Source organism: Eumetopias jubatus, unplaced genomic scaffold, assembly GCF_037043125.1.
Source record: "Eumetopias jubatus isolate StellerSeaLion01/CBP00866 unplaced genomic scaffold, mEumJub1_p1.0 scaffold_3, whole genome shotgun sequence".
NCBI lineage: Eukaryota > Metazoa > Chordata > Mammalia > Carnivora > Otariidae > Eumetopias > Eumetopias jubatus.
This window is the reverse complement of record NW_028274809.1, coordinates 170,079,699-170,107,014: the sequence shown is the minus strand read 5'-3', so window position 1 is coordinate 170,107,014 and position 27,316 is coordinate 170,079,699.

Sequence of the window (27,316 nt, the reverse complement as noted above, 5' to 3'; positions counted from 1 at the left end):
GATTAAGGAGTACACTTCTTGTGATGAGCACCAGGTTTTGTATGGAAGTGTTGTACACCTGAACTAAGATTACACTGTATATTAACTAACTGGAATTTAAGTAAATTTAAATAAAAACTTTTTTTAAAAAAACACCTACAAATTCCATGAAAATTAACATAAATACATGGATAGTTTCTGAATGATCTACATTATAAATAAGCAGAAAATATATACTATTGACTTACATTAGAAAAAACAGATACAATAATTCTAGAATATTGGACCATTTGTTAATTTAACAAAGATATACCTACAATCTACTATACACAAAGGTGCTGGATTTTGTCTATCTTTACTTAAGTTCTTCCCTTTTAAGCTCTGATATGGGGGCCAAAATGAAAATAGACACAAAGTAAAATAAAATATATTATTGAAATAAATGCATTTTGTCTTTCTCCTAAAGTTTCAAATGTATTCATATTTATGTTGCTACCATAAACAAAGTGTAATTTCAAATTATTTTCACCTAATTAGGTGATCAAAATATAATCATTTAAAGATGTTTTGTTTTGATATTTATTAAATTATTTTGTTTAATTCTGTACTAAACTCAGTTTAAAAACTAATAAATTATTCACTGAAGTAGAAGGATACCCACTTAGTAGGCAAAAAAACCCAAAAACACATGCAGAAAAAAAACAACAGCAACAACAAAAAAACCCATATGCCAGGAATATGAGTTAGGAAATATGGGAAAAAAATTCCTTCAACAATAATGACAAAAATAAAATCCCTAAAAATCAATATAATAATAGATACATGAGACATATTAAGGAAATAAAGATACATATTTTTGTAGAATACAAAATAAGTCTTGCACATAGTAAAAACAGAACATGTTCCTCTTGCAACAGAACTATAGCAAACCGGAAAGCTTCCCCAGATAAAATCACTCAAGCAAAGCAGAGAGACATTTATTCAAATTGCATGAAGAATGATGATAAAGTATCCATTTTCCTGAACAGTATGATATACAATAGGAATAACCTAGTCTTTGTCCTTAGGAATTGTCAGTTGCAAATTAAATATATTTTTAAAAATATCTTTAAAGCTCTCCCTTTTTTCTCATCATAAAACATATTAGAATTATAAGACTTATATTCTTACTGAGGATGTTTTGATGTGAACCATTCATCATTTATGATGATATCACCACTTGGGCAAGAATTTTTATTTGAAAACTTAGGAGAAATATCTTTTGGAAAGGAAAAAAAATCCATCACACTTGGAAGGATGAACCTACCTTAGCTGGCAATTCCTACTGCAAACACAAACTTCTATAATGTACAGTAAATGGTCTGCATTAGATTTCTCTTTCATTATAATATTTAGCTTTATTTTATTTAAATATAAATATAGAAATAAAGATATAAGTATATAATTATCCTCAATTGTTGCCCAACTATTTTCATTCTAATGGTGTTGAATTGTAGGTATTATTTCACCTAAGAGATGCATGTCCGTGGGAGTGAGGTTGTGAGCAATGAATGATATGACTCAATGTGATGAGATGTGTTAACCGTGCCAGGTACTGTGCTTCAAAGAGCCTGGAGAGACCAGTAGTGCTCTCAGGTTCTGTGAGTTTCACATTAATAGGACATTCCTTCTACAATTGAAAGGTGGAGCAAGATCTTGGAAAAGTCTACCAAAGAGAGCAAGGGAAAGAAATTTAATTGACCAACTCCCTCCAACCTCCTATTTATTGTTGGTTTAGGTTGATCCTGCCCTGCTATGTTCTTCATCTGGCCCCGACTGGCCAGTTAGAAAGTCAGATCCCATATGCCCCATTGTGGTGTTTCATCTAAATCTAATGTGGAAGGGCAGGCAGTGGTGGGTGCTAACCTGGGTAGAGAAAGTAGAAGGCAATCTCAGCACATATGAGAAGGCATACCATGTTTATGTTTAGCATAAAATTTGTCTCAATATTATAAATAAAATCATTAAATAGATACCATTTCTGTGATCAATATTTTTCCAAATATAAACTTGAAATTTTGCAGAAATATTATCAGTTGCTAAAAACAAAGTAAAACAAGCTCCCTCTAGTGAAATATTCTTTCCATTTTTATCAAAATAATGACCAGTTTAATCATGTTAAATATGAATCCATTCATTTTATATTTGTACTCAGTTGTATGAATTCTGATTGAAAATTTTTAATAATACGAAAGTGAATAAAAGCCAGATTTTAAAGTTGATTAGGACATTATGCTTTCAGATAAAATTTTATGAACATTTTTATTTCACTCTTCTCTTTGTCTTTGTCCATCTATCTGTCTCTCTCTGTATATCTCTCTTTCTCGGTCTTCTGTCTCATGTGTGTGTTTGTATGTCTCTATATATATTGACTTTTTTTTTAAAGATTTTATTTATTTAATTGACAGAGAGAGAGAGAGAGACAGTGTGAGAGGGAACACAAGCAGAGTGAGTGGGGGAGGGAGAAGCAGGCTTCTGGCCGAGCAGGGAGCCCGATGCGGGGTTCGATCCCAGAACCCTGGGATCATGACCTGAGCTGAAGGCAGTCGCTTAACCAACTGAGCCACCCAGGCGCCCCTATATATTGACTTTGAATTTAACAGATTTAAAAAAATTCTCATGGTTCCATCAATAATCTCTTTCAAATATCTAAAATACTAAAGTACTCAAATCACTAAATTGAAAAAAAAATGTCTATGACTGGTGATTTTTACTTTAACAGAAAGAACATTGTCCTAGGAAATGGGATAATCAATGCTTGTCCCCATCTTCCTCTTTAATTCAATATCTCATTTTGAATAGATACCTTAACTTCTCCTAGAAAAATGGCTCAAGATAAAATAAGCACATTTATTTTTCTTCAAGATCCAAGATTGTATTCAACTGTATTTTGCAAACCACAGGATCTATTTCCAGTTCAGGTCTGAGATCCTAAATGAAATTCAGAAAAGGTCAGATATAAACTTCTCAGATGCCAAGTTTATTCTACTGACTGATCCTAATAAGAATCAATTTCACTTTAGATAGTGATGAAAAGTATAAAACCTCAAAAATATGTAATAATTTATTGGCTAAGTGCTGTGGATACATAATTTCACAAAAACTATAGTTCTTTATCCTTTTTCTTCTTATAGAATATATTATATTCAAATGAGCATTAGTGGTATATAGAATCTAATGAATATTTGTCTTTACATCTACAAGATATGTGATGGGAGAATTATTAGGTATGAATGGATTTATCTCTGTTTCTGAGATGCTTTGGTCTAAAGTTCTCCAAACTTTTGGTCATGGATCCCTCCCTCAAAAAAAAAAAAAAAAAAAAGAAGAAGAAACAGCTCCACCTTTATATATGTAGTTATGAATTTATTTATACACTGCTTATTAATATATCAAATAAATGTTAAACCATAAAAAGCATACATCTTTACATAAATAATTAGAATTAGAAATTATTCTCATTTCCCATATTTCATTAAACCATTTCACACAAAACCTCTAATGCACAGTTTAGACATTTGTGCTCCAGAGTGGTTATAAACCTCATATATTTATACATTCATTCATCAAATAAGTAAATATTTCCTAAGAAACTAAGGGAAGGGCATAATGATGAACACCAATTACCCACATATTCTAATACTCTTATAAGAATATGATTTTGGGGGCACCTGCGTAGTAAGTTGGTTAAGTGTCCCACTCTTGATTTCGGTTCAGCTCATGATCTCAGAGTCATGAAATCAAGCCCCACGTTGGACTCCTCACTCAGCAGGGAGTCTGCTTGAGAATTCTCTCCATCTGCCCCTCCCCCTGCTCTTGCATGAGCTCCGTCTCTCTCTCTCTCTCTAAAATAAACAAATAAAACTTAAAAAAAAAGAATATGATTCTCATATTATCATATACTCTGTTGTTACAAAGTGTGAGCAAGAAAGAATACCTCTGACACTCAAGTAATCTATTCTGTCATATCTTGTTACTTCCCCACTCAATTTTAGAAACAAATGCAACAGTGACAAACTGAGAAGGCCATGGTGACCAGAGGACCAGATGTCACAGGGTATATATTGTTCATCCCACCAGACTTATGTATAAGAACAATATTAAAATCAACATTTTAACAGATGAAGAAATGGAAGTTAAATAACTTACCTCAAATTACACTGGAGTAAGTAGAAGTCATGGGAGATATACCCAAATAGGTGCATCCTAGAATATCTGTCCTTAACCAATCCAGCTTCCAGAGGTTGCTTTGACATCGCCTGTGATGTATAGTACATGTGACTAACCTGTTATCTCATTCCTGGAACTCATTGCCCAAAGTGAGTTCTACATTTGTATTAATAACCCTTTATGGCAATTCTGCTTTAAAAAAAAAACAGCCAAAACAAACAAACAACAAAACAACTGCCTTAAATGTTCTAAAAGCAAGACAATTCCTAGCAGTAAAGGTCCTCCTGGATATGCAATCATGGGCTTTTCACTGACTAACCTATTTGACAACCAACTGAACTTCTATCACGGCCTAAGGGCTGTTAGCAATCTACTTTTCACTCTGAAAGGAAAACAGATTCCACCAAACAAAGACAATAGGAAATGAACCATAATGATCCTGCCTATATGAGAATTTCCCTATGATTAGTATGCACATAATTTAGAAAAATATCACTAGATAGAATAGGTTTTCTGAACAACAGAAACATATTGTTTTTCTCTAGGAGCAAATTGTATCCATGAAGATTATATTTCTATAATAAGAATAGGGTACATAAAGACTGGAACATCAGTTTATCTGAGTGTTATTTATACCAAGGTTTCCAGAGTGCCTGGAGGCCCAGCTTTGCTATGTATCAAACTTGATACATAGCAAACTTGATAATCTAATGCACTTTGGGTAGAAAGCTTTACTGAAAGGGCAGATGGTCAGAATTCTCAGAAGGCATAGACCCGGGCATGCAGGGCACACTCTTGCAAGCAATAAAGACTCATTGCCAATGAAACCAGATGTCCCAGCATCTGTGTGTGCTTCCACTGAATGACAAAGATGAGGAAATGACAGCGTTGAACTCTCAGATTCCATGGTTCTGCAGCGAACAATACTAGAATTATGACTTTTAAGCCTCTTCCTTTTGGATCCTGCTTTTTAATGCCTATTACCAGAGGTCTCAGAGAAGACAAGGATATTCAGGAAATTCTTTAAAATCCCCTGTGACCCAAGTTTATAAGACTTTTCTACAGTAGGAGAGGTGGTAAAGCCTAAATAAACTATTCTATCCATTTTGTATCTATCTATCATCTATCTATCTATCATCTATCATCGATCTGTCATCTATCATCTATCTTCTATCACAGACATACTCAATCCAATGCATTGTAGTTCTAATCTTCTGGTTCACCAGGCCTGGGGAGATCCAGGGGCTCTACAGAGGAATGCTTGATAAGCCCTTGGTGCTCAGAAGCAGAACAGAATACCAGGAAAACCCTGAAATTCTGTCTTTAACCAGCCTCCCACATTGTTCTTGCCCAATGCCCAGGCTATCTCAAAATAAGCAAAGTCAATGGAGATCAAGGAGTTTCCCACTTGAAATCAGTGATCAATGAGAAGTCATTCTTGACAGTCCAGGCATTCATACTATAGCCATCTGGTATCATTCACAGAATAGGATATGGCCTTTGGAATGGGGTTCAGAGGCTGGGATCTGTAGCTTAGAATTTCAAGTTAGAACAAAATGGTGACTAGAACTCAAAAGACTGGCAAACATTCATTTGAACGAATAAGGTCATTAATTTAGAATCAGACTAGCAAAAAGATTATTTTACGCTAAAACCTAGTGAAATTAATAGAACTTCTAAATAACTTCCCCACTAAGGCCAGAATCTAGTATGTCCTAGTAAGCCAAGATATGACCAAAGTTGTTTTTCATCATCAGTTGGCACTATCTTAGAAGAAATAGAATGTAGAGATTAGACAAAAATAAGCCAAAACAAAAGGAACGTGACCTGTCAAATTCCTAATCCATTTTGTACTTTCTCCTCAGTACTCATTTGAGGAGTCTCATCTTTTCATTGCTTTTATGTCCTTACAACCTGTGTACCCAGTCCTACAAATTCTAAATGAAGTCCTTGAGATAAATGACAAAAAATATGTATCCTAACAGAATTCATAGGGTCAGACAGTGGCTTTCAACATTCATTATTCTGAGTAGTTACTTTGGCCCTGGACTGTAGGGCAGATGAGGATGATAAAGAAGAGCCACAGTCATGGCAAAAAATTAAAAACTTTGATCCTTGACAAAAGGATGAAAAGCCCCATTTCATTCATACTGCCTCAGTATGGCATAATTTATTGCTGCAGTAATTATTGTGTTAATTTTTATTTGGGTTGTGTTGGAAAGACCTGTTTTGACATTGACATAGCAGTTAACATTCTTTCAATAAACATGTGCTGAGACCAAGTTTTTCAGTAGTAGATACTGAGACAACAAAGTAGTATGAAGTATAATTAGTGTGCATGTTTTATACTTCCTCTGCATTTTTTTTCATGTTAGGTTTATCATCTCTGTATCAGGCTAAAATGTCATTGAATTAGTATAACACATTCAATTTTGCATCCTTCAAATGCTAGGACAATATTTTTGTCTATGGTCTATGTATTTGTGTGGATAAATGCATGTATAGATGTACAGATCATTAGAAGATGGATGGGTGGATAGATAGATGATAGATGGTTGATAGATGATAGATGATGGATGATAGATATAGATAGATAGATGATAGATAGATGATAGATAGATGATAGATAGATGATAGATAGAACATAGATAGAACAGGGCGCCTGGGTGGCTCAGATGGTTAAGCGTCTGCCTTCGGCTCAGGTCATGGTCCCGGGGTCCTGGGATCGAGTCCCGCGTCAGGCTCCCTGCTCCTTGGGAGCCTGCTTCTCCCTCTGCTTCTCTCTCTCTCTCCCTCTGTCTCTCATGAATAAATGAATAAAATATTTAAAAAAAAAAGAACATAGATAGAACATAGATGATAGATAGATGATAGAAGAGAGATAGATGATAGATAGATGATACATAGATGATAGATAGATGATACATAGATGATAGATAGATAGATAGATAGATAGATAGATGATAGATAGATAGATGATAGATAGATAGATAGTTCGATAGATAGATAGATAGATACCACAAGTAAAAATAATAACTTGTGTCACAGGAAAAAACTTAATTAAAACAAGATGATTAATACAAAAACTGACTAAGAACCATATGTTAAAGAACTTGGCCAAGATAACAGCTGTATTCATTTCTCAAGAGTTTTTCACAGTTACCAGGATTATACTAATACTCTATTAAGACAAGTATTTCATTTCTCTTAAGCCACCTGGAATGATATTAAAAATTAGATCTATGGATTAGTGGTCCATGGACACTATATTGTCATGTAATTATCATACTCTCATAACAACAATGTGTCAGCTTATATCAGTCTAGATTTTCATTATACAAACACACACACACACGTATTTAAAAATCAGTGTATTTACTGTGATTTTAAAAATATCTCCAGTTTTACAAATGCTCATTTATCAAATTGTCAATTAATGTCATGTCACTACATTTTTCAAAACCATCCAGGCAGAGTAGCTTCCTGATTTTTGTTGGTACTCCAGAATGATTTAGCTATTAAAGTAAATTATGGATGATTTATTTATTTTCTACACAAAACCAGAACTATCCATTTTGAAGGAAGAGCATAAGAAAATCACTAAGTTTTTCAATGAAAAATTTTTAGGGGCAACCTGGTAGCTCAGCTGGTTAAGCATCCAACTCTTGGTTTCAGTTCAGGTCGTGATCTCAAGGTCGTGAGATGGGGCCCCAGGTGGGGCTTAGTGCAGATTCCCCCCACCCTCTTTTTGCCCCTCCCCCTGCTCATGCTCTCTCTCTCTCTCTCAAATAAATAAATAAAATCTTTAAAAAAAATTTTTAACTAGGACATACTTGTCATTTAATAAATTTTGAATTATATAGGAAGAGAACTACCTAAGAATCTTTGATACGTTAATACTACAGTTGCTTTTATAGATCAATAAATACTATAATTTCTAATATATTTTTAAGTTACAATATCATTTTAAAAAAGCAAGTCTGCTAGGAACTGATATAATGGCATTTTATTTCTCAAGTCAAGCATATTAAGGGAGAAGCACAGTGATAATCATTAAAGCAAGAACTCTGGAGGTTATCTATCTGACTTAAAGTCCTAGATGTATCACTTCCTAGCCATGTGACATTGAATAGAACACTGGCCATCTTAGTGTCTCAGTTTTCATATCTGCAAAATCTGAATAATAATAAGGTTGTTTTGAGGATTGAAGGAATTAATATGTATACAGCATGGTATTAGGAAGTTTAGAAATAATTATTTTGACTGTTATAGGGTAGAAGGACTCTAAACTCTTACTTAGGCATTAGTGTAAGTAACACAAAATCACATACTAGTATCATTAAATGTAATAAGTGCATAGTGGGTGCTCAATGTCTGTCAGACTTTGGCACACTGGTTAGGGCACTATTCAGATTATTTTCTTTTCCTTAAATGTTGGTTTAAAATGTTAACAAGGAAAATAAAATAAAAAATTAATAAAGAAGATTTTTTTAATTAAAAGCCAACTTCAATATTAGTATAAGCTTTATTACTTTGATTTCCTTAACCATTCTAAGTCTTGATTTCTTCACCTGCAAACAGGGATAATAATGCACTTTGCCTTGTAGGATTTCTGTGAGAAGTAAATAATAGACTTAAAGCCCTGAGCAGAGAGCCTGATATATGTAAAGTTTCCAAATAAAATCTGTTTTTATTATAAGCACAGTTGCATAACATGCTACTTTCCTAAACAGGGAATAAAACTATTATAAGATATGAGTTATGTGACTTTTGAGAACTCAGAATAATCTCTCTTTATGTTAAAGTACTAATATCCTGGTTATTGCTCTTAGCTCTAAATGAGATATGCTTTTTCCCTGTGACTATTGCAGATGTTTATCCAAAGGCCTTGAATTATCCACAAGGCCAGCGTATTAGTATATCTTGGGTCTTTAGGGAAATAGAGTGAGTTTCTATTGATAATATAAAGAATGCCTGTATAGCAAAATCTGTTCAGTACGAGAATGTATACACATATGTACATAAGCCTACATGTATGTTTTTACTTACTAAATGTGTGTATCTATTTTTTTATATTGACTAAACCACAAGGGACATTATATACTTTATATAATTATAGCTTTATATGTTTCCTTATGATTTAAAAAGGCAATACAAGAGTAAAAATTGTTTACCCCTACTTCTTAAAATAAGACCATGTTAAAAGAGAAAATTTCAATTAAACATATTAAATATTGTGCATTTAAGCATTTGGCAACATCTAGATATCTGATTATTTCCATTCCATATTTTTTATAGTCTATGTATCTTCTTATTTTTCCTTGAGGAATTTACATCATAAAATGAAGGAAAATCGAATATGTCACTTTTAACTGAATAATTGAAGGAGAGATACAGCATACAGAAATTTGTGTTTTTTTTTCATTAAATGATTTGTACAATAATATTCTGCTTGTTTTTCTGTAATTTGTTATCAGGATCATATACTTTTTCTTCACACATGACCAAACACAGGAATTTATTCATCCTTTCATTCTGAACACAGATCTTTAAAAATAATAAAATAAATTTTAGTGCTAAAAGCTATACTATAATATTTAACACTTTCTATTTTTTTTGAGATTTTATTTATTTGAGAGAGAGAAAGCATGAGAGAGAAAGAGCTGAGGTGGTGTGGGAAAAGCAGACTCCGTACCAAGTGGGGAGCCTGAAGTGGGGCTCAATCCCAGGACCTCAAGACCATGACCTAAGCTGAAGACAGATGCTCAACTGACTGAGACACCGAGGCGCCCCAATATTTGACACTTTTTAAAGATAACACAAAGTTCTTCTGGATGCTCTAGCCTTTTTACACACTTCTTGTTTAAGGCATTAATCAAAATAACCAATATATATTTAGATCATGCTCAAAAACCCTGCTGTAGGATACGAAGTAAACCATTCCTATTCCTGAGAAGATATTAATAATACCTCAATATATCTCTACATTCTTGTAAGATTTTACTGAACCTCTTAGCTTCCTCATAAGGTGGATAGAATATAGACTAAACAAATAAAGACACTGTGTATCAGAGAGAGGAAATAACCTAGATGTCCAAGTTCACACAGGAGCCAGGAGGCAATCTAAAGATATGGATTTATTTGGGTCCACAATCCCAGAACTCTGTTCATTATAGCAAATACTATCTGTTTCTTGGTGATAAAGTGACTGGATTGTGCAGGACTGTATTGATAGCCAAAATTCATGTATAATAACTTATAATGTAATTTATTTGCTAAATATTGTACTAGTATAAAGAAAAAGCATCTTGCTAAGAATATGACAGTTGTGCTAATAGTGAGAAACCCTACCATTTCAACCAAATGTCTTCTGTAAACAAATAAAAAAAAAGATCTTAAGTTGGCTAAGATTTAGATTAAGAGAAATAACATTTTAAACATAAAAGAGATTCTAAAATGTTTTATCAAACAAGGCTGGGGGAATAAAAAAGGAGTTTCAGTTGAGTCCTCTTGTACTACAGACAAGGATTCCAGAGAAACTTCATTCTGTTTTTTAAAATCTTTCATGTTGCCCTTGGGTATACAAATAATCTTGTATAAAAGGAATTTGTTTCTACTGCATAGAAAGAAATGAGTGGGATAAGAAAATTACTTTTTCCTTTGGATATAAATTCAGTAATAGTATCACTTGCCAGGTAGAAGAAAATGAAGCTACAGATATTTGTCCAAAAGTCTGATCTTTGGACCTAAACAATGAAATCATACTTACAAGAACACAAGAATATAGTGAAACCAAACTAGAGCAGCCTTCCTCAAAAAGCAGAGTGGTAATTCAGAAAGTAAGCATAGACCTTTAGAAGCTCAAATCTGGAGCAAAGCATGATGAGAAAGCCCTGAGACCTATGCTCAACATTCACATAAACCATATTTGCAAGCAGCTATTTTGGATATTCAAGTACAATCACAAGTGATTCAGACAGGACTCTTTATATGGCCATTTAATGTTTTTGTTTGTTTTTTGGGGGTTTTATTTGTTTATTTTTGTTTTTTAATGGGGGAGTCTGAAGTTCCAGGGACAGGCCAGCCACAACCTGAGTACCTGAAAAGTCAATGAAGTCAGAACATAAAGTAGATTGGGAAGACTACTTTCCATTACAAAGACTTAGCAGAAAGCCAAGAGTGACTTTATTCTGCACACAGTCTCTCTTCTACTCTGCAGGCTGCTGGATCATTAAATATTGTTTCAAAAGTTTAACAAACAACATGCAAGAAAGAGAAAATTTCCATTGTCATCTATATTGAATATAAAAGAATGAAGCAAAACTACTTTATAAAAACTTAAATATCAGTCTTAATCATCATTTATTTAAACATATTAAGTATGAATCTATAAAATTATTACATAATAAATAGAAAATAGTATGGAGAGATGTTTTACTTTTGAATGTAAGGGAAAACAAAGCAATATTTAGGTAGAATTTTAAAGAAAAAAATAAACATAAACCAAAAAATTTTGTAAAGCAAACTTGAGCAAGTCAATACCTTCCAAGGAAAGACCATTAGGACATACACAAAATCATACAAATTTAGCTCTGTGAACTGTGTAAGACTGTTGAATCACAGACCTGTACCTCTGAAACAAATAATACATTATATGTTTAAAAAAAAAGAGGAAGAAGAAGATGATAGCAGGAAGGGAAGAATGAGGGGGAGAAATTGGAGGGGGAGACAAACCATGAGAGACTATGGACTCTGAGAAACAAACTGAGGTTCTAGAGGGGAGGGGGGTGGGGGGATGGGTTAGCCTGGTGATGGGTATTAAGGAGGGCATGTACAGAATGGAGCACTGGGTGTTATATGCAAACAATGAATCATGGAATACTACATCAAAAACTAATGGTGTAATATATGGTGATTAACATAACATAATAAAAAAACCACAAAAATAATTTAGGGCATTTACTTATTGAATAAGGAGAGACAACACAACATAGAGAACCCTGGAGTAAGTGTTAGGAGGGCATTTAATTCAATTTGTCTTGCATAGGTAATTTGGAGGAGGATTCAAGGAAGCAGAGATTTGGTCTTGTTTGGGTGGAAATAATTCAGTAATTAAATGTGTTCTTTTTTTTTTTTTTTTTTTAATCCAGGAAGCAGGAAAAATGGAGTGTGCTAATCTGTAACTGGTAGAGAAGCAGTGGTCACATTTCCTGGCAAAAGGAGGGGATTTGGTCCTTTTAGTGGTGTGCACAATGTTCTTGTTTTTATAGGTTTACAACTATGATTATGGAGTGCCTTTCTTATGTACTTGATCCTGGACACATAATGACCTTACAGAGAAACAATATAGCCTAGCTGTGAGCACCATACCAACTCCCAGGGCAAAACTTCCTGGGCTGCTTTTCTTCTGTCTTAAGAACTACTCCAAATTGTGAAACTACAGAGAAGAAGTACAAAAAAGATGAAAACAATGAGAAGGAATTATGGCTATTGAGGGCTCAGAACGAAGATTTATCTTCCAATAAAGAAAACTGGAGTGAAAACAATTATCAAAGTTATAATAAGGCAAAATTTATGGCCCTGAGAGAATAATAAAATCAACATTAAAAAGGTTATGCTTAGAAAAATTGTTTGAAAGATACAACATGTAGTTTTACCTAAGTAGGTATTAGAATTGCATAAACAAAAACCTCTTTATAGCTCCGAAAGAAGAAAAGATATAAACAGATTTCATTATCTACTCTGCAAAATAACAACCAGAAAAGTGAACCTCATCACAGAAGATTAGTAACATGTTCAATATATGGCTCAAAAAGTGAAAAATATTGATAGAATGCTTGAAATGTCATATTCACTAGATCATTATATATTTATGTCAACATTACCAGATTAATGGGAGAAAATAGGAGAACTAGCTGCAAAATTGAGAATACACATAAATTTACTATGGAACATATGTGGCCTTTTAATAAATGGTAACAGGAGAAAGATATAATAATGACAGATTAGTTAAATATTTGGGGAAATTATAATACATATGGTTCCTATATATTATTTACAACAAAATAAAATTCAGGTGAATTAAAAAGTTAAATGTGAAGAAATAAATTGGAAAAAAGTAAATATTAGTAAATGTATATATGATTATGGTACACGGATCTTTTTAAGTGTTAAAAAGCATTAAATGAGTTGTGGGAACTAGGAAAATATAAAAAATTTGATTGAAATATTTGTGTAAAACTTTTATACATCTGTTTCTTTTTTTACTTAAATTTAAGTAGCCAACATATAGTACATCATTAGTTTCATATGTAGTTTTCAGTAATTTATCAGTTGCATATAACACTCAGTGTTTATCACATCACATGCCCTCCTTAATACCCATCACCCCGTTACCTCATCCCCCCACGCATCTCTCCTCCAGCCAACCTCAGTTTGTTTCGTATAGGTAAAAGTCTCTCATTGTTTGTCTCCCTCTCTGATTTCTTCCCATTCAGTTTTCCCTCCCTTCCCCTACGATCCTCTGTGCTGTTTCTTATATTCCACATATGAGTGAAACCATATAATTGTCCTTCTCTGATTGACTTATTTTGCTCAGCATAATACTGTCCAGTTCCATCCATGTCAATATAAATAGTAAGTATTCATCCTTTCCGATTATACATCTACATTTCAAAGAGCATAGTGAAGGAAATATTTTAAAAGTCAATATAATTAGATAAAAACATTCCCAAAATATAAAACTAGCAAAAAAGTACTTTTAATATCCACATTTAATATAAATGATTTTTCTTTAATTATCTATACTATAAAATTATAAAAAGACAAAGCAAGTAGTACTCTCAAACAGAAATACAAATATCGTCTAAACATATGAAAAAAAATCAACATACATTAGATGTAAAAGAACACAAATTAAATCATCATCAAGAGATGATCTAGGATTAGAGCGGCTGGCTCAGTTGGTAGAGTATGACACCCCTGATCTCAGGGTCATGAGTTCAAGCTTTACATTGTGTGTAGAACTTACTTTAAAAAATAAATTAAAAAAATATATCCAGGATTGATTTGATTGTAGTAAAATAGGCACTCACAAATATATTAAATATACTTGGGAATAAATTTTAGATGAGTGTAGCAACAAGTATCAAATTATTAAACATAGTCTTCCTCTTTCATCCCACGTTTCCATTTCTCAAGATTCAGTCTAAGGAAACAATCAGATATGTCTGCAGACATAAACGTAGAGGAAAATAGAAAGAAGAACTATTTACAATAGCCAAATGATGTAAATTACTGAAATTTCCAAAAATAGGTGATTGTGGAAATAAACTGGCACACATCAGCATGATACAATAATTTTAAATTATGTCATATAAAAATATAATGAAATCAGATACAATGGTATTATAGTTAACTTTTTTTAGAAATGGCAAGGTGCGCGGGTGCCTAGGTGGCTCAGTCAGTTAAGCAACCAGCCCTTGGTTTCGGCTCAGGTCATGATCTCCGGCTCATGAGCTCGAGCCGGGTGTTGGGCTCCGTGCTCAGCATGGAGTCTGCTTGGGATTCTCTTTCTCCCTCTCCATCTGCCCCTCCCCCCACTCGTGTTCTCTCCCCGCTCCTCTGAATAAATAAATAAAATCTTTTAAAAAAATGGCAAGGTACAAAAGAATGTAATGTTAATGTACAGAAACAACCTATGCATAATATATTTGAAATACAGATATACTTGCCTAGCCATAGAAAAATACTTAATGAAATCAAATAAATGCTTTTAGTAGTTTTCACCATTGCAGAATTTTAGATCATTTTAAATTATTTTTGTTAATTAAATGTGTCTTCTGCATTTTAAACATTTGAATTATAACATGTATTTTTGTAATTAGAAAAGATTCAGGCTGCTACAACAAAATGCCAGACTGAGTGGCTTATAAAAGACAAGAATTTATTTCTCAGAGTTCTGGAGGCTGGATGTCTGAGATCAGCATGACTGAATGATCAGGTTCTGCGTCTGGTGAGGACCCATTCCTGGTTCATAAACAATGGTCTTCTTGCTGTAACTTCACTGGGCCTAGGAGCAAGGGAGCTTTCTGGGCTGCTTTTTTTAAGGGCACTGATCCCATTCATAAGGGCTCCACCCTCAGGACCTGATCACCTCCCAAAGGCCCCAACTCCTAATACCACCACACTGGGCAAAGATTTCAACATAGAATTTTTTTTAATTTAATTTAATTTTATTGTGTTATGTTAGTCTTCATAGAGTATAACCTTAGTTTTTGATGTAGTGTTCCATGATTCATTGTTTTTGTATAACACCCAGTGCTCCATGCAGAACGTGCCCTCCTTAATACCCATCACCAGGCTAACTCATCCCCCCACCCCCCTCCCCTCTGGAACCCTCAGTTTGTTTCTCAGACTCCATCATCTCTCATGGTTCGTCTCTCCCTCCGATTCCCCCCCTTCATTTTTCCCTTCCTTCTCCTAATGTCCTCCGTGCTATCCCTTATGTTCCACAATTAAGTGAAACCATATGATAATTGACTTTCTCTGCTTGACTTATTTCACTTAGCATCATCTCCTCCAGTCCCATCCATGTTGATATAAAAGTTGAGTATTCATCCTTTCTGATGGCTGACTAGTATTCCACTGTATATATGGACCACATCTTCTTTATCCATTCGTGTGTTGAAAGGGCATCTCAGTGCCCTTCAACATAGAATTTTGAGAGGACACGAACATTGAGCCCATAGAAAACTGTTACTTGTTTTTGGAGGCTGGTTGAGGAAGAGAACTGTAGATTGTCTCTTAGAACTAAAGATAATAGAAACAGTGCATTTTCTCTATATTTTTATGTACAATAACAGGGATTTAATACATAATACCATTTCAGTAGCAAATATCACCAACAGTAGTGTTTATCCCTGTATTACCCACATTTATTTGAGAAGAAATGTGTATATTCTGTATCAATTATTTTGTGGAAATTAGTAAATTCGTTATCATAAAACAGAAAAATTAAAAAGGCTTTTGTGTTAACTTTATGGTAACAAATCCCCATTACTTTCTAAATTTTTTTCAAACACCGGTCAGAATCAAAGCGTTGGCCTCCAGGTAGTCATTTAAGACTCTCATCTCAGACAACACCTCTATGCTATGCAATAGCACACAAATCCAAGTGTGCAGCTTGTGGAGTGTCTTTTGTATTTGGTTGGTTGGTTGTTATTGGTTTGCTTTTGTTTTTGTTTTGTCATTTGCATGCTGTTTCTTTACTTACTACATAAGTTTCTTATTCATCTGCATCTCTCTGGGATAAAGGAAGCCTCTCAATACAGGTTATGGGATGAAACTCTCTCTCCCCCATCCCACCTTTGTGCTCCCTCTGGTGTTCTTTCAAGGGAGGGGGCTTTTTTAGTGTGGCTGGATGGTTATTCCTTATCTTGTTGCTCTACTACACATTTCTAAAGAGACCACTTGGCATCTACAATACAATTAGTCTATCTTTCTCTGATGTAATCTTTCATTCCCTGCCTATTTTGTGTCTTAGCTTCTGCTGAGTGCTTTATTAACTTCCTGCTGTAAATCTTCTGAAGGCAGAATGGAGATAATCTAAAATCCTCTTATATGATCATACAATGGGGAGGGAGGGAGTACAAAATTGTCTATCTACAGTTGCTCTATAGATTTTTTTCATCCACTCACTTTCTCCACAGTAGTCTCCTAACATCTAATTTTCTGTTTTTCTCTGAGGCACTGTTGAGCTTTAAAATACATATATAATAAAGTAAAATAAACTTAAAATCAATAAAAAGTGCTATATAAAATTGAAAAATACAGCTGAATATATATCTATCCTAGAGTTTTCCAAGCCAGATTCCAAGAATTTCTCTTTGATGTATTTTCTACTTTAATCACCCATTATCAAAACAATATAATATGTGCAAATCCATAATAGAATATATAACAATACCAGATGAAAAATAAAGAGATTTAATTTCTTATTCTGGCTCTCTTATAAATTGTTTTGAAGATTTAGGCATATATCCTAATGCTATTTGTTTCCTCTTCTCATATACAAAAGGGGGTTGATGATACACGCCTACAGGAAAGAATAATGTATATCCTCTGATTTATGAATGCTTTTTACTTTTATTTTTGCTTTGTTTCTGCTATGTTCCTGTTTTTCCATTTGTTGTTGGAGACAAGAAAACCACATTTAGGAGATGATAGTTTTGTAGAGGAGAAATAAGGTGATAAAAAGCGGTAAATGTGAATACAGAGATCTTAACAAAATAACTTTTGAGCTACATTTTAAAAGATGATTAGGAGTTTTCCATGTGAAGTAGATAGGGTATTCCAGACAATGGAGAGAAAACATACAAAGATAGAGATAACAAAAGTCATGGTGTGTTAAGGGAACAATGAGAAGTTCAGTGTGGTGAAAGTTTAGGGACAGGTTAAGAGAATCATAAAGGTAGAAGTGGATCATTTTGTGACAGCTTAACCTAAAGAATGTTAATTTTATACTGCCAGCAAACTATATCACAGTAATGAGATTATCAGAACTTCTTTGGAATGTAATTCTGGAAGCAATATTCAAAACACACTGAAATCTTTGGCATGGAGTCCAGCAGAAGATTGTTGTAATATCTCAAGCAAAAGATAATGGGGTCTTGAACGGAAGCATTAAAGTAGCTATCAGGAGGCTAAGCCAGATGATGTAAATAATGTATTAGATGTGATGAGATCTTTTTACCAACTCATAAAAGGAAAGAATGATAAGAAATTAAGGAAAGATACCTTGCAATCTGCTGTTTTAAGACACAAATTGATGATGTTAATGAAAGTTAAGAACAGAAGTAGAGTATCTGGCATGATCACTTGCTTTGTGATTTGGGTGAACTATGCTATGTTAGAGAAGTCTAGTGTAATTTCCACTTGATTATGTCTAAAGCTAGGGGAGAAGTGTGATAGAAATTGAGGTATCAGTGTCATGGTGAAACTGAGGTTGAACCCTAGAAAAAAGTTTTGAGAGAGTGATTATTATGAGATAAAAGATAGCCAAAGACAGACTCTTAAGGACCATTAGCAATTAAAGAGGGTGGATGGAAAAGAAGGAACAAGAAACAATATATGAAAAACTAACATCTGGAGAGGAAGGAAAACAAAATATTCTTGCAATTTGAACCAAGAGAGAATTTTTAAGATTTTATTTAAATTCAGATTAGTTAACATATAGTGTATCATTAGTTTCCGGGGTAGAATTTAGTGATTCATCGGTTGCATATAGCACCCAGTGCTCATTACATCAAGACAAACTATCTTTGTCTGTGATGGTTGTGAGCAGAAGAGTTATTTGATCAGAAGAATATTTTTGAAGGAGCCTTCTAGTTTGTGGTTACTTGATGGTAAGGAGGAAATTTAAAGACCATTTAAGAAGATACTTTAGTAAAATAATGGGGAGAGATAACGGGAGCTTAGTGCAGATGAGGGTTTCTTAACCTAAGTACTGTTGACATTTTGGATGGGATACTCTGTTGTTTAGAGTGTTGTCCTCTGTGTTGTAGGATGTTTAGCAGCATCCCTGACCTCTACGCACTAGATACCAGGACTGCTCCCATTGCTTATGACAACCAAAAGTATTTCCAGACAATGCCCCATAACCTTGAGGAGCAAAATCACCCCCAGTTGAAAACCATTTGTCTCCATAGACACACGGGCAAAGATTGAATGAGTAAATAAATATATTTCTGAGATAAAGCTGAATGGATTTTCTTTTGAATTGGATGTGTACTGGGAGAGAAATGAAGCCAAGGTCTCTGACTTGAACAGCTGTACGTTCAAATGGACATTCCTGAGATCTAGAAGACTAAAGGTCCAGTGGGAATCAGTTTATCAGTTTTGGCCTTATTAAATTTAAAAAGCAGTTGGATATAAAACTGAAGTTCTGGGGAGAGCTCAGGTTGGCTATATAAATTTGCCTGCCATATGTCTATGGAAAGTATTTAAAACCAAAGAAATGGATAAACTTGCCTAAGGGAATGAGTAAAGACAGCAAAGAAGAGACCCAGAGACAATTCTGGGGCCTCCAGAGTGAGGAGCTGGGGAACGAGCGGAGGACGGGCAATGGACGCTGAGAGGTGCCGTGTGTGCGCGCACCTGGGCTCTTTCCCATTCTTCTCATCCTCCTTTCATGAGTATGAGAGAAGGAAGGTAGAAAACACATTCACTCTACAGGTGCTGGCATGAGAACACTGTTATTTTACACAAATTTTTGGTGACACAATACCAAATCAATTATGTCTACAGAACATTTTTCTTCTCATAATAGCAGCTCCTTTCTTTGGGGCATCGCCACCCCCATCTCAGCAAACCCTGTAATTTGGTGCTGGCAGCAAGCTGTGCTTCCCCACTCTGGCTGTAGTGATGAGAAGCTAACCCAAAGCTTTCTGTGCTCAGTAGTTGGTGGCAGCCATAATAACGGACTTGTGGCAAAAATTCAGTGCATTAAAAACCAAAACCAATATTCATAGAAAAGAAAAGAAATACAGTAAAGCTCTTAATGGCACTTGATGCCCTGATCTAGGAACCCTGATGCCAAATGGACCTTTGACCTTCACAAATTTTGTTCTTTGACTAAATATTTATCCCCTCCTTCCTAGACTGATGGAAGTTGAAATTCTCTCACTTGCAGCCAAAGTAGTGCAAAAATGAGTAAAGGATGTTAAATACCAATCAAATATAGTTTTAGTATTATGTGGACTAAGAAAAAACAAAACTTTCACTGAATTGTTATGGCATGATGTTTGCATATGACTTATTTGCCTGTTTTTCTTCCTGACTTCAGGTTGAGGTTATACCAGAGAACTCCTAAATTAACAAAGGCAAATTTCCTTAAAATCACTCAAAGTAGTCCCCAGATGTTGAAGCTACAAATGCCTGAGTGGGAAGTGACTAGAATCATTGTACTGGTTTCATAAATTCATATGCAAACACATTTCATAACATATGTGGATATTTAAAGTGTCTTTGTAATAAAAAGGGATCCTACCATTTGAAAATTGGGGGAACCTTTGTGTTAAGACATAATTCATGGTGATTTGCCTTCGCTTTAAAATGAATGTTAGGCTCCATTGCTACTTTTCAGCATTACAGCATAGAGTTGGTCATTAACTGAATTTAGGGAGAGGAGTGAGTTTTCCTAAAAGGAACAAATGTGCTATGATTTTTACACTACAGAGAAAGGAATCCCTACTTTGAATGCGACCAGTTTTGTGTTTATATAACTGCTTGCTTTTCTGCCTGGCCTCTTTCCATTATTGATTCCAATATATAACTCATCAAAACAATTCTCTGATTACAATTTTCATACTGAGTTCTTTGGTGATATTTATTAAATGATAATTCATAATTATTATTTTTCATAATCTTATAATGTTAGTAGCCTTTACTAATGCTAGCATTTCCTTTCCCACTCATCATTTTTTATTCTTCTGTTGAAACTGCAGCATAGTGTAGCAAACTGATTAATTCTACCTCTGCCACTTACTTAAACTTCCAATGCCATAGTCTCTCATCCATACAATAAGGAGAATAATAACACCAGATTTACACCTAACAACCTATAAGGATTAAGTGAGTTCTTATTTGTAAAGTGCTAAACTCAGGCCAGCTGAGGAAATGTCAGGTCTCTAAAAATGTCTCAGGACATGGAAGGTATTCGATAAATATTTGCTCATATATAAAACACTGAATTTTTGTTTTTTTCCAGAAACATGGTTATGTTTTACATAGTTGATAATTCCTAGATAATACATGCTGGTTTTCTCCAGAAATATAGTTATGTTTTATATAGTTGATAATTCCTAGATAATACATGCTATTTTTGAAGACTGAATCTTAGTCTTTTTGTCTATTGCTGTTTGACAAAATATCTTAGATATAATATATGTTGCAAGTCATTTCACCTACTTGGTTCAGGTTTTTCATCCCTAAATGCACCTTTGGAGATGTTACGGTGAGATTGTGATTGTGAAATTTATTGAAAAAATTTAAATGTGACCTAAATAAATGTGACTTTTTAAATTAAACTTTTTAACTTTTAAATAATTATAACTCCATGTGCAATTGTTAGAAATAATAGAACTCTCACATACTGTTATTATTCCCTGCAGAGGTAACGTCTTGCAAATTTATAGTACAATATTAAAACCAGGATATTGGCATTGATACAATCCACCAATCTTATTTAAATTTCCTCAGAGTTACAAGTACTTGTGTGGGGGGGGGCGGGTTTAGTTTTTTGCAATTTTATCACATGTGTACGTTAGATAAATGGGAAGTTTTACAAATGTCTATGGTCATTGGTATGCCTCTGTGTGTGCCCCTCTTTCTTTTATTCATTATTTTCTTTAGCAGTTATGTTTATCAGTTCAGGAAACACTTTGACCTAAATGATTTGATACTTAACTAAAGACTAATTCTCAATGACTTGAGTTGAGAACTTTATGGTAGAGGTGGAGAGTGTTGAACATGTACAGATAAGGAAATGGGACAAGAGACAGAAAATAAAATAATGCATAGGCTTAAATTCACCAAAGAAGAAATTATTAGAAATTAAATAGTAAACTTTATCATTATATGAGAAAACATGAAATCACAGACATAATTTTTTAAAAGGTGAGTAAAGCAATACTATTAGAAAAAAAGTACTAAATGGATATATATTGAATGAAATGTATATGTCTGTTAGTGTATAATAATGATGTAATTCAATTAATTCCAATATATACTTAGTGTCTATTATATAAATCCACTATAGACAATGCAGATATGTAAAATCCAATATTATTTTCAAGGTGCTTATAGTGTAAAAGGAAAAAAGAAATGCATGCGTGGGCACAGGAGTCAGAATGAATAATCTAGATAATATGTAGACAAGAAATCTAGAGGCATCAGAGAGCAATAAAGGTAAATGATATTCCACAAAAGAGATAGGGAATTAATTATACTTTAGTGGTGGCAGATTGCTGGAGAAAGAGTAAAAGGCAAGATGAAAACAATGAATCCAAGGTAGGGAGGAGATAAAGAAGCTGACACGGGACTTTGGATTGACTGTGAGGATTTATATTATAGAATATGAGAAGATAATATCCAACTGATAAGTCAGGGGCCATATTATAGTGAGCCTTGGAAACAAGTGTAAGATGCTGATAGGGAATCACAGTCCCAACATCAACACATCAAACTGGGTGAAATGACAGGCATACACTTATTTTATTTCTTCCATTTTATAAGACACTATGAAGTTGATAAACACCAGGCATAAATGAGCATGTTTTTAATCTACAAAATATTTTATCAAAATTTAGCCAGAGATTTTTTCATTTTTACAGTTTTGTTTTAACCAGTATCCCAAACAATCTCTGAAGACAGAGAATATGGGTGTAACTGATAAAACTGCTTGCACAGATACTGCTAAATTGCTGTGTAATCAGAGTCTGATTGGGTCTGATTATGAAAGCTCTCTTTAATGAATACAAATCCTTGCTAGACTGTTAAAATTCCTTCTTATATTATTATGTATTCATTATAAAATATTCCTTTGTGAGGCACTGAAGAACTTGATCTATTCTCTTTTGAGCCCCTCATACATGAAATTTTAGTTTAAAAATGTTAGAAATAAATTATATTAGTGGACTTTTAAAGTTAATTTTAAAAAATAATTAACCAGTAAGCTGGGGTATCAGTATACAAACAATTGGTCATAATTATGTAGTATCTGGTCATAATTATGTAGTATCAAGTGTCCTCTTACCAAATAGCTTATGCAGCTTATTTATGCATACGTAGGTCAAATACTGTCCCACAAAAAAATGGTGGGAGTAATGATGCTGATGAATTTCCTTTTCATTTGGAGAGGAGTACATTAGCTAGAATCATCTTTCTAGTCCATAAACTATGTTTTATGACACAGAATATATGGTAGTAAATCAAATAAGATATGTATGTGTCCATGGTCATTAGGGTTATAATCCTGGGGATTCAACTTGGTATTGCTCTGAAGAAAAAAAAACTCAAAAAGCTTTTTAAAAAGCATAAAGAAAGGTAATTCATAATAGACCTTTACTCTTACTGACTTTAAATTTACCAATTTAATGTACTGACTTTTCTGTAAAGCTTACCCATTCCATTACTCTAGGAGGAGATGGGTCTCCTCCGGCCTTTTGAGGAATTTTCTCTCTGATTTTATACTCTCATTCCATAGAAGTTCTTCTTTAGGGTATATCATCCTTGCATTCAAATGTACATACATCTCGCACGTCTTGATTCTACAACCAGAATTGATCCTGATTTGTAATCTGTGCCCTAATACTTATCTTCCATAGTACTGTGAACCACTGCTTTGAATTAGAGCTGTTTTTCTAAAATTGGAGTTGAATTTCCTTCTTTCTAAAACGCTATTTCCTTGACTTCCACATCACAACACTCTTCTATTCTACTTTTTACTTCCTTGAACCCTGGTCTCAGTCTCCATTTCTAGCTTCTCCTCTTGTATGAAACTATTTAATGTCAGAAATAATTAGAGCTCTGTACCCTTCCTCTATTGGGTTCTGTCAGTCACTCCTGTGACTTTAGTCATCATCTGTATGTCAGTGTCCTTTACTTTTTTAAGAGATTCCAAATTCTGTATCCAACTTCTTGCTCCACTGAATGTTTTATAAGTAACACAAATTAAACAGTCTTAAATTTTAACTTATTATCTTCTTTTCCCCCAAATACTTCAACATCCTCTGTCTCCTTTCTCAGGAAATATGATTATGCTTCCTTCTGCTTCTCTAAGTCTGAACCTGGATGGTGATTTTCATACTCTTGTGCATCCCTCCTTCACTCATTTACCATGTTCTGCCCATTCTAAATGGTTTCAAACTCATCATATCCTCTCAGCTTCAATGTGCCACACCAGAATGAAGGTCTTCACCTGATGATTGTTTTTAAAAAAATTCTCCAAGCCACTGAATTCCTATCCAGCTGTTACCTATTTTCTGTCTTCATCTTGGGACAGCTTTTCCCTCATTTTCCTGTACTGCTTTTCTTCTCACTCAACAAATCATTATCTCATTTACCAGTTCCTTCTTGTGTGCTGGTTTCTCTGGTTATAACCATTCATCCTCCTGTTTCAACCCTATGCCTGCACCTAACCTTCATCTTAAATATTCCCTTCCAATAGGATACCCAGTTAAATTTGAATTTCAGAGAGACAGTGAAGAGTTTTTAGTACAAAATGTCCCTGATATTTCATGAAACATATTTAAACTAAGCAATTTTTTATTGTGTATTTGAAATTCAAATTTAAATTTAACTGTATTTTCTTTTCCCTTCTCTCCAAATCTGGCATCCCTACATCACAATGCATCTCTTACTTTTTAGTAGAGTTTGTACTCTAGGAAGACAGGGAGTGTGAGTGACTTTGTTTGAGCTGCTATCCCAGTACCTACCAAATAGGTGCACAAACAGGAAGCATTTAATATACATTGACTGAATTTATGATTTATATGATGTTCAAGTTCTCTGAAAATTTAGACTAATTTGCCTACACAAATTTCCCCCTTGCTAGTATTACATTTCTGCTACTCACCTTAGGCGTTTTTACTCAGATGTATTCATTCAAACCTATGAACTTTACTCCATGCTGCCTCTTGGAAAACCCCACAATTCCTCATGGTACAAATTTAAGACATGAAGTTCTGCTAAAGTCACAAATGAGACCCATCTCTTCCAAAAAACCTTTTTTTAATACCTCTAATCTTCAAGATTATTATATCCAGCTATTATGCTCAACAAAACTCTCAAAATTCACAGAAAAAAATAGTTTCATTTTTTAAGAAAAACCACTGTAAGTGCCTAAGTTAGAAACTGAAAACACAAATTCCTGTTTTAAGTTATTGCCAGGGTAACTGTCAGCTTCTATGGAGTTTGCATTTCTTCACTGTAGGTCCAAACTGGTCCTGGGCTATTGCATGCACGTGTGTGTGTGTGTGTGTGTGTGTGTGTGTGTGTGTGTGTGTGTGTGTCTCTTTTGGAGGGAGAGAAAGTGGACTGGTAATAGAAAACATTGGCCCTCAGTTGGACATTGTATTGGATACCAGACACTACGTGGTCAGAGTAAAACTTGACATTTCATGTGCTGATTACACAAATATCTCCATAATTAAAAACTAAAAGTGCTATTGAAACAAAAATGACCTCATTATCAAAATAATCTGTTGCTATAAGGTTTTAATTTTATATCAAAGATAAACCCTAGCTTAAAACAGAGTTTTTAATAAAGAATACATTCTAATCGTTATAAGGCATCTTTCATACACTTATTAATGGAGATTTCATATTGTTAGACAATTTTGCTTAGTTACTTCTTAAAATTATTTCTTGTACATGTCAATTTTTTAAAAAATAAGTATATTTCTCTTTTTAAATAAATATGGAACACTAAATATTAACTTTGGCAATATTATTTCTTATTATTTTCCATGTATTCCATAATTCTAAAGCATTAATCATTAAATAATTCAGATATTTTTAATGAAGATTCAATATGCCATGTCAGGGTCACTCCACTCCCCATTTACCCAAATCTTTATTATTACAACTGTTCAGACACTGCATTGCTGTCATTTTTTGGGCTATGCCAATAGTAATTATAGACAGATTCCTGAGGAAGCCATTCTTAAGTCTATCATCTTAAGGTAAATAGAGTTTACATAAAGTAAAGAGCAACACTTCATTTGAGAGGGACTTAATGATAGATTATGAGTCCAAAGATTAATGCTTGCATGCCCTAAGATGCCTAAAATCAAAATCTCTTGACCTAAATTAAAAGGAGGACCACAGAGGGAACAAAAATATACAGATAACCCAGAGGAAATATAGCAAGCATTTCTTTAACTTGGATTATTTTGTACGGAATTTATCCTCTATTATATAATAATTTTTATAAATTATTTACCAAGAATCAGGATACTTTCAATTTTATAACTATAAGCTTTATATCACGCTGTATTTGGCACCTCTTCCTAGACTTTAATTGTTCTATTTATCTTACAAATAGCCAACAAGCCAATCCTGAATTACTTGTGCTGTTTTATAAAGAAGTGGTTTTGTTTAACTTAATGTTTTCAAAATATCTTGGGGAGACAATTCTTAACTTTTTAGTATGGTGCTGTGTCCAGATCACTGTATTCCACATTTTCATACCTCTCCTTCTAAAGTTTTCCAAGGTTATTTGCCTGATACCTTCACTACGATAAGCGTTTACTCTACGTCCCCAGTTTTATGTCTACAACTAAAGCTAACAGTACATAACAAACTCATAACTCTTATCCTTTGCCATATTTAAATATCCGAGAGTATCCAAGATAGAATAAGTCAGCACTCTGGCATTTGTCGTGATGGGTTGATTGCCTGAGTATCTCATTGTGGGCAGGACCTTGAAGAACAGTCCTGGACTTTAGTCAATATCAGAGATTTACATATATGAGATTTAGAACAGCACTTAATCATTCAATTATACACATGTAATCCCAGACACCATTTACTGGTTAATCCTCATTGGTTGAATATTTTGTATTTATATTCAATAATTTTGTAACTTCTCAGAGATACTATGTGTCATAGCATATAATCATATATGTAGCATATAATTACAAATTCCAAACTTACAGAATTTATCATATACTAAAACACTTAAATTGTGAAACCATTAAGTTGAAGTTCTAATTGCATGGAATCCTGGGCGCCTGGGTGGCTCAGTTGGTTAAGCGACTGCCTTCAGCTCAGGTCATGATCCTGGAGTCGCGGGATCGAGTCCCACATCCGGCTCCCTGCTCGCCGGGGAGTCTGCTTCTCCCTCTGACCCCCTTCCCCCTCGTGCTTTCTGTCTCTCATTCTCTCTCTCTCTGAAATAAATAAATAAAATCTTTAAAAAAAAAATAATTGCATGGAATCCTCCATAATTACTAGATTAATGTATTTCCCTAAAACAGTACTCTTATTTTTCTCCCACTGATCTCTAAAATCAGTCTTCATTATAAAAATATGTATTATATTGGGGTGCCTGGGTGGCTCAGTTGGT